A 9,298-nucleotide genomic window follows, 5' to 3' on the forward strand; every position below is an offset into this window, starting at 1 on the left:
ACTATACCAAGAATTTGTGATCATTATAAAAGTTAATACAAGAATTTCACATGGTGAGAGGTCAAAGAGGAGAAATGTAGATGGTAAATCAAGTGGTAAAATAGCCACACTATGCAATAATTACGGAAATATAGACTAAGACAACTAAAATACTTTTAAGAGCAGCAATAAGTATCTTATAACATTGGATTTGGCAAGGATTTCTTGGATATGACACCAAAAGCACAGGCAACAAAAGTAAAAATGGATAAACTAGACTACTTCAAAACTAAAAACTACTTTAAAACTAAAACACAATTAAAAGAGTAAAAAAGCGACCTTATGGAATGGGAGAAAATATTTGCAAATCAGATATCTGATGAGGGGTTATTATCCAGAATATGGAAAGAACTCCTATAAGTTAACAAAAAAACCAAATAACCCAATTTTTTAAATGGGCAAAGGACATGAATAGACATTTTTCCAAAGAAAATGTACAAATGGCCAGTAAGCGTATGAAAAGATGCTCAACATCACTAAACATTAGAAAAATCAAAACCACAATGAAATTATCACCTCGTGCCTATTAGGATGGCTGCTATATAAAAAAGCAGCAAATAAGGGGTGTTGCAAAGGATGTGGAAAATTTGGAATCCTGCTTACTGTTAGTGAGAGTGTAAAATGGTACAGCTGCTATGGCAGACAGTATGGCAGTTTCTCAAAAAATTAAAAATAGAAATATCATATGATTTAGTAATACCACTTCTGGCTATATACCCCAAAGAATTGAAAGCAGGGTCTCAAAATTATATTTGCGCATTACAGCATTATATTTGTAAATATAATAGTAAGGATATTTGTACATAGCAGCATTATTCACAATAGCCAAAAGGTGGAAGAAACCCAAGCGTCCATTGACAGATAAATGGATAAATGAAATATGATATACACAGACTACAGAATATTATTCAGCTCTTATAAAAAGGAAGGAAATTCTGACACATGCTACAGCATAGACGAACCTTGAGGACATTGTGCTAAGTGAAACAAGCCTGTCACAAAAAGACAAATACTGCATGACTTCACTTACATGAGGCACCTAGAGTAGTCAAAGTCAGAAACAGAAAGCAGAAAGAATAGTGTTTGCCAAGGGTTGCTGGGAGGAGGGAAAGGAGAGTTTACTGTTGCTTAATGGATACAGCGTTTCAGTTTTGCAAGATGAAAAAGTTATGGAGATTGGTTGTAGTACAGTGTGAATATACTTAAGGCTGTGAATATTCAGTGTGAATACAATTAACACTACTGAACTGTGTACTTAAAATGGTTAAGAGAGAGTAAATTTTAGGTTATGTGTATTTCACCACAAAAATTTTTTAAAGTAGCAATAAAATTGAAAAAACCTGATGTTAGCAACTACATAGAGAACTGGACATACTCACAAGAGGAGCTGTGAGCTTTCTGGAGAGTCACCTGATTATGAAGAGAGTTACAAGGACCACGCATGCTCACTGACTTGGTGATGCCACTCAAGGAATATACACGTACCCCAAATTTATAGATATGCTCATAGCAGCACAATTTAACATAGTCAAAACACAGTTTAATAACTTATGGACTGGCTAAATATCCTATAGTATAAGCTCAATGGGATAAAATAATTCATTTGTTCACTCATAATCTTTTTTGAGGCATGGACCTCTTTGACGAGCTGATGGAAGTTACGCTTTCCACAGAAAAACATACAGAGTTTCAGAGCATTCACAGACTTCTGGAAGCCCATCCATGGAATTCTCGTGGGAGGAGTAACGACCCTGAGAATAAGCCACTTCAAATGTGGTTGTGGACTCAGCTGATTCGGAGAAATGTTAGTGGAAATGAAATTAAATGTATGAAGAGAACAGACCAGAATATACACGGATTCCCACTGATAAGCGTCCCAGAGCTCAGTGTGCAGGTGGCTGGAGACCGCGCGCAGGGGTGGGGGAGGGGAGGAAATGGCCAGGCCATTTCCGCTGGGTGACGGAGGAGGCAAGGAAGGGGCGCAGAGAGAGAACTCGTTGTAAGAGCTGGGTGAGGAGGGGCTGTGTGCCAAACACACATGTTCATTTACCCCATTTCACAGACAAGGAAAACAGGCGCACCGAGGCTAAGTCACTTGCTCCCAGTGGCAAAGTTGCCAAGTGGCAGAGTCAGAAATAGAACCCAGATCTGCTGGCAGAGGTCCAAACCCCACAGGTTCAGCTGGGGAAGGAGGCGCCTAGGAGGAGCAACAGCCCAGGATCCCATTTGGGGAACACCACCTGCCTGCCCCAAGGTCATCTCCAGTGAACCGTCCCATGCTGGCAACAAGATCATGCTGACGGGGCTTTCTGCCACTCCATCATCCCCCTGGCCACAGGGAGGTGGGCACAGGGAGGGGGCAAGCTTGAGGGGCTCCGACAGAATGCCGGGCTCACTCCCCACACACAGATTCCACGATACACTGCAGTTGGAGTACAGGTTAAATGTAAAAAATGAAACCATGCACGTGCACAAGAAAATATGGATTAATAGTTACATACTCTTAGGGTGGGAAAGATCTAAGCATAACATACCAAGTACCAAAACCATGGTGATAAACAAATATCAAAAAAACTGTAACTTTTGTATGTCTGAAACACAATGACCGAAATTAAAAGGCAGTCCAGAAACTGGAAAAATATTTGCATCAAATACAACAAAGCATTATTAATATCATTAATATGTAAACAGCTTTTACAAAACAACCAACAGAAAAATGAGTGATTAAGAAGTGGAAAGTCTCACACACACACACACACACACACACACACACACACACAGCCAATGGCCAATCAACACATGGGAAAGATGTTCCATCTCACCAGCAGGCAAAGCAACATCCACACTCATGGGTAAAGTAGGCTGGACCCATTGGAGGAGTGAAGGTTTTTAACATGATAATCCCTGTTCTGAGAAAAGGGGAGAGACAGTCAGGTTTGCCTCACTAGTGAGAACACTAAGTTAGAAAATCCGTCCCTAGAGGATAATTTAGCAATATGAACCTAAAGTCTTAAGAAGTTTGACATAGTCATTTCCTTCTAGAAATGTATTCGTGTATTCCCAAAGACTTAATAAGAATTGGGATAAAGTTTGAGCTACAAGGAAGGTCATCCCAGTGCTATTTCCTGAAGAGGAAAAAAAAAAACTGGAAAATAACCTACATGTCCATCAAAACAAGATTGTTTAAATTGATACGGCCATATAACAGAACATTATATCACCACTAAAAAAAGATGCTTCAAATGACAAGATACAGTGTTCACTATATATTAAATAAAAAGAGTTTCCAAACAAAATTTACAGTGTAATCTCATTTTCTGTATAAAAACGCACAATCCCGCGCATTGGAAAAATAACCCTCTAGAAGCAAATATGCCCATAACAATTGTTAACGGAAGTTTACTGAGTTTTCTTTTCAATTTCCTTGTTTTCAAACTGTACAATGAACTCCTTTTACACATGAGAACTCAATGAAGAATAATTTAAAAGAGGGGGAAGGCATGAGGGCTGAGGGGCGGGAGGGTCGCGGCCAAGGCCACATGCCTTGGAACACACACCTTTCCATCTTTCTTATTTTTAGTTCTTGTTTTGCTGTCTTCCCCTTGCTGTTTCCAGACTTCATCAGTACATTTTTGTGTGTTAAATACGAACATTTAAAAGATACCACAAATACATGTAGGCCTATTGGCCTTTCTTCATTTCACATCAGCAGCATCCACACATAACAAGTACCACACGGGCCAGAGGTGAGCACTTCCTCCAGAGACCTCACTACAAATGGAGAGGTTAGCCCTGGCATTAAGGGTCCCTGGGATCTCTTCATGGCCATGGTCAACAGGACAAACCAAGAGCAGCTGGCCAGGTGGGGTGAGGACAGTTACGGTCAATCTCTTTTTGTACCACAGATCATTTTTGCAGTTCTCAATGTCTCCAACCTGAGCACCTGAGGAAGCCTTAACCAATACTTCCTCTCAAGCTATTTTCCTTTTCAAAAGAACTTCACATTCAACTTCTGCTATTCTAATGCCCCATGACTTTTAATTTGCACAAGACCAGCACAAGCCCACTCACTGAAACCCACTGAATCATCCACACCTCCGGGAGTTCACAGGGAAGGCTGAATTCAGACGCACGCACGAGGATGCCAATGATTAACAATAATTGCCAGCACTGCCATCAACACCACCTGCCCAGCCCACCCACCTGAGGATAACTGAGGGGAAAGGATTGGGGTAGGGGCGAGGAGGGCGGTGAGCCAAGCCTTCACCTGCCTGCCTCACCTCTCTGCTCCTGTATCAAGAAACCCCATCGCATACCCACTTCTAATACCCAACATTTGTACCCCTGTGGGTCAATTTTTCAGCATGCCATGGTTGCTGGGAAACAGTGCCATCACATACACACACTTAGAACAGTTATCCTCAAGGTTGGAAGGAGTTCTGTAACCATAATATAAAACACAAGAGAAACCAGGAGTTTTGAAAAGGGGATGAGGTAGTGGAGAGGTTCTGGGGCAAAAAGCAAAGAGAAGGGCGAAGACAGGGAAGGAGCCTGGATTGTTTCTGGGGCGTGGAGGAAACAGGGGGCGAGCAGGGAGAAGATCCTGGAACCTGCACCCAGCAGTGACCACTCTTGGCAGTGCCATGAGTCCCAGGCAGAAGGTTTGCTGGGCAGCACAGTGACCTCCTCTTCCCGGCGCAAACAAGACACACTCAGGAGCTAGTATGGCAGCCGTGCTGGAAATGGTTTCTACTCTGAGCCCAAAGTTTGACTTCTGTGCGGCAAAACCTTACAGCCCAAAAGAGGTAACACAGAAGAGCAGTATATGCACAAGTATGGAACAGTTCCCAGGTTGAAACGCTGCTGCCACGTCCCCACCCAGGACACAGAATTAATTTACAGGCCATGACACACACTCTGGATTGTGCACGCCCTTTGCACAGCTTCTGCTTGCTTACTATAGCATTTACCCAAGGAAGCCCAAACACTTCAGTCATTTACCGAAAGAAAAAAATTTAAGCCAAACTATTCACGAGAATTATGCACTTAGACCCAAGTCCCAGATACATTCCAGCTACCCAAAGACTGTAAATATGAAAAATACATATTACATGTCCATTCTATTCTTTTGTTTTCCCTAAACAAATAAAAATAGGTACTACTTGGAAATCTAACCAGGTAATGTTTTAAGATATTATAGTCAAAGCACTCCCCGACCTAGACACCCACCTTCCTTGGCTGTGTGGTTCACATATTGCCACAACCATTACCGACTCCTAGGGAGCAGCACCCCCTGCCCACCCACCAGTCTGCAGGCCGTCGAGGACGTACACCCGTTCTATTTGAGGTTACCACGCTCTACGGAATGGCTTCAATTACTTGGAGCTAATGAATCTAGGCCTAAATCTACAATATGAAGATATATCCAACATCTTTATGAAGGCAACTTAATAGGGGTTGAGAAATGTAACATAATAATACAACAATTCTAATGAGTTGAGAACTCAAGCCTTTATTTGTGCTGTAAGGGGAAGAAAAATGATTAGTAATTTAGGTACATGATGCAACAGGATTAGTTCTTACCATACAGAGCAACACAGAAGTACTTTAACCATCTACATTTACAGCTTGATTTCACAACAGCATACCAGGAGCATTTCCCCACACAAGCATGACTAATACACTTTAAATTCCAACAACAGTAATTGCGTGCATCACTCCCAAGTCACTGGTTAAGAATTGAACTACCAAGTCAACATATTTTAAACATTTAAAAAAAGGAACTCAGAAGACAGAAATACCCTAAGGATACAAGATTGAAGATTTAAAAATTTTTAAATGAAACTTAAAGGGAAGAGAGACATGATAAAAAGCCACTGGTACTACTCAAGAGAGGCAGCTTAGAAACACGTAGGGTTTTTGGACTTTCTTTGAATTTTACAGACCACATACCGTAAAGGCCCCCCCTACCCCAACTCCCATTTAGCTCTTATTTTCCAAACTGATTTTGGTTGATAGTTTCCCCTCTAATCCTGGATCATTTAAAAAGCGAACATTGAAACTAAAAATACAAAGGATTATTCATTCTAACCTTCGCAAAGGTGCGTGGATTGGTTGCTACCAGATATTACAGTAATTTTACAGTGACCACAAGATTAGCTGGTTCTCCTTGTTACAATGACTATGATTTGAAGACAACAGCAAATAAAAGCAAAACTTTTGCCATTATTAATACCAAATACAGAAAAGACAAAAGATGTGTTTAAAAGGCACGACTTATATATGAAATTCCTTCAAAATAATTGTATTTTCAAATTATTGAAAATATTTTCAAAATAATTGTACTGTGTATTTCACTTTGCTTAGAATTTCCATCTCAAAATATCTGTGACGAAATATGAATTACAAATCCAGAAGAGCCCATTTAACCTCATTTTAGGTGCTCACTTAAATACTTTAAAAACTACAATTTAGGCATTTAGAAGTCTTTCCCAAGACTTACTGTTACTGAAAATCACACACACATGAAGCTTGTAAAGAGCAGTGAAGGATGTTAACCTGCGGATACAAGTGTGACACTCATCTTTCAAGTGACTAATATTCAGGTTTTCAGTTACACTTTTTCAGTCTTTCCCACCTTGCAGCAAAGCAAAACAATTTTCCTGTTTTCCTTAAAGTTCTAAGCACTTTAGAAAGTTTCCACACAACAATTTAACCAGCACTAACAATTTACTAACTAGTATTTTTTCTTGGCTCAGGAGTTCTATTAGATTCCCCAGAACTCCACAGAATTCCCCTCAACCCACATCCCTACCACTTCAAGCCACCTCCCCTTCTTCACCCGCAACCCCTCAATACCAGTGCTAAGTGTGCCCTCCACCTCCGATAACTCCCACCACAGGGTTCTCTTATTGGAATGCCCAGAATTCTTTGAAATCTAATCAAGTAAAATTCGAGTTTAAAAAAAATAGAGTGAGCAGGCGCTATAGAATATGCCTGTAATCCCAGCTACTCAGAAGGCTGGGGCAGGAGGATCACTTGAGCCCAGGAGGCCAGCCTTGGCAACACAGTGAGACCCCACTGCTAAAAATTAACAAGTAAAATAAAATTTTAAAATGGATTAACAACCAAAGATTGCTACTGTTACATTCACCATTCCCTTCTGTTAGTAATCTGTAATGCAACTGAAATGCCCAATATAGACCTGCTGTCCCTAACACACAGAATTCGGGCATAACCAACTTGTATCCCCCCCAGACTTTAGCACAACACGCTGACCCTCTCAATTTAACATTCTGCTTCATCTAATATAACCCCTCTAAGGGGTTATAAAATTGAACAGTTTCCCCCCCAACACCCAAGTTATATCAATGCACTAAGAATTCCTCCAACCAACACACAGGCAGGTAGGCAAATAGGCGGGTAGGTGAGAGATCACTGGGCTCCATCTGCAAGCTCCATCTACCAGGCATCCCTCTGCATGGTGGCATCAGCGTTAAAATGTTCTACAGCTCAAGAATCTTCTTGAAGCAAACAAAGTTCGTAGCGTGTAGCACAGAACTAGTATGGCTGGAGGCTCAATTTAGAAGATGCAGCATCTGAAAACCTTTAGGCCAAGAAAGGAGGGGTGCCTGCTGGCATTCATGTACTCCCGGAACAAACGTTCATTCAAAGCGGATGGCCCCTCAAGCCGGATGCATCTGTTTTGGACTTTTTAAGATTGCCCCCTCATAAGCTCATCTGAAAACCTTAAATGGTGGCCTCCTGAATACAGGGCTGGAGCAAGGCCTGAAAACATGACATCGGAGAACTTCCTTCTCCTAAGCCTCTGGAAATTCAATCTGTAGTTAGGCGGGCTCTCTGCTCTCCTCCTGCACTGCTACGACTCACACTGGCCAGGGGCTCCATTTCTCCTGGTGCCATCTGCTCGCCATGATGAACACTACAGTAACAAACCAGGTCCATGAGGCATCTGTGTAACTTTGATCTGGAACCATTGCTGCGGGCGCGCCAGGGTGCACATTTGATCCCCACCCTCTGCACCGGCAAGCAACACCAACCCACCCCACCCCAAAGCCCAAAGTCTCAGCGGGGAGAGCCTGTCCAACTCGACCATTACCAACAAGACCGACTGTGACACCACTGCACTCAGGTTACTTCCCCAGGCTTACCAGATTACCAGAGGCAACGGTTTTAAGTGAATGACACCCTCGAGAGAGTTAAAGGGAGGAGAGGGGTAGAGTGAGTTCACAGAAGAGTTTAGCACCAAACCTAGAGAAAAGTCCAAAGGGGAGCACTGCCACCTGGAAAACAAAGCGTTGGTCAATGTCGCCCCAAGACACAAACATCCTGCCTCAGCAGCCCCCACCTATCAATGATGTTAGGTGCCGCAGCAGTAACAGGGGAGGCTGGCACCTTACCTCCGGAATCACGCCTTGGACCAGCCCTCACCTCCGACCGGGGGCTCGCCTCACACCCAGACCTGGGCTCCACCAGGCCGAGCCAAAGTTACATACCCGCCTGGGCCAGAGCTGTCACCCCAGCAGAGCTAAGTTCAGTTTCCACAAGACCAGGGCCTCATTCCCAGGCCGCTTCACAACCCTCTGTCTGGAAAAAAAGGGGGCTGCTAGTATTGGCAAGTTCAAGGTCGGCCCTCCCAGCCCACCTGCAGTCCTGCCTTCCTGACTATTCCCAGGGCATCAAGTGCCCCATTCCTCTATCTCTTCCTCCTTCCACACAAACCAGGGCCCTGGGGCTCCCCCATTCCACGAAGAGCAGCGCCCTTCCGGAGGTCACGTTCCCCCTCTCCAGTAGGCAGCAGGGCCAGCCTGGCCTGGGGCCTTGCTGTCCTCCCCATGGGTTACTGCGGGCAAGTCCCAAGCAGCCTGCCCCACTGTGGCCCTCCCAAGATCTCGTCTCCTTTTCACTCTTCCTCCTCCTCGCACCCCCACAGCCCCACTCTCATCTAACTGGGTCAACTCCCCCATTTGTCCCCTGAGACCCTAAACTAGCCACTTCCTCCCCCACAACTAAGCCCACGCGAGCAGCCCTCCCTGTCGCTAACTCCTGCTGGACTGGCCACAACTTTTGCTTTTATAGCCCTGGGTCGCATCACTCGGGGCACTTCTCAACGGAACGATTCCTCCACTGCCACCGAAAAAAAAGTCCCACCCCACCCTGCCCGGGGAGGGGACCAGGGCCGATTGTCGGTCTCCCCCAGTGGCCACCCCCTCAAATTCCCCAGTTTATTCCCTCTTCT

General features: G+C 43.8%; 1 long non-coding RNA gene across 1 annotated transcript; it reads right to left on the minus strand.

The window, feature by feature from the left end:
- Nucleotides 1-7,184: 7,184 nt before the first annotated feature.
- Nucleotides 7,185-9,092, minus strand: LOC105827270. The gene is made up of 2 exons (XR_001138356.1): nt 8,556-9,092; nt 7,185-8,342 (listed from the first exon to the last, which is right to left on the minus strand). It is a non-coding gene; the product is annotated as an uncharacterized LOC105827270 (long non-coding RNA).
- Between the last annotated feature and the right edge of the window lie 206 nt (nt 9,093-9,298).

This window comes from Propithecus coquereli, unplaced genomic scaffold, assembly GCF_000956105.1.
Source record: "Propithecus coquereli isolate 6110/MARCELLA unplaced genomic scaffold, Pcoq_1.0 Scaffold120, whole genome shotgun sequence".
In the NCBI taxonomy this organism is placed as follows: Eukaryota; Metazoa; Chordata; class Mammalia; order Primates; family Indriidae; genus Propithecus; species Propithecus coquereli.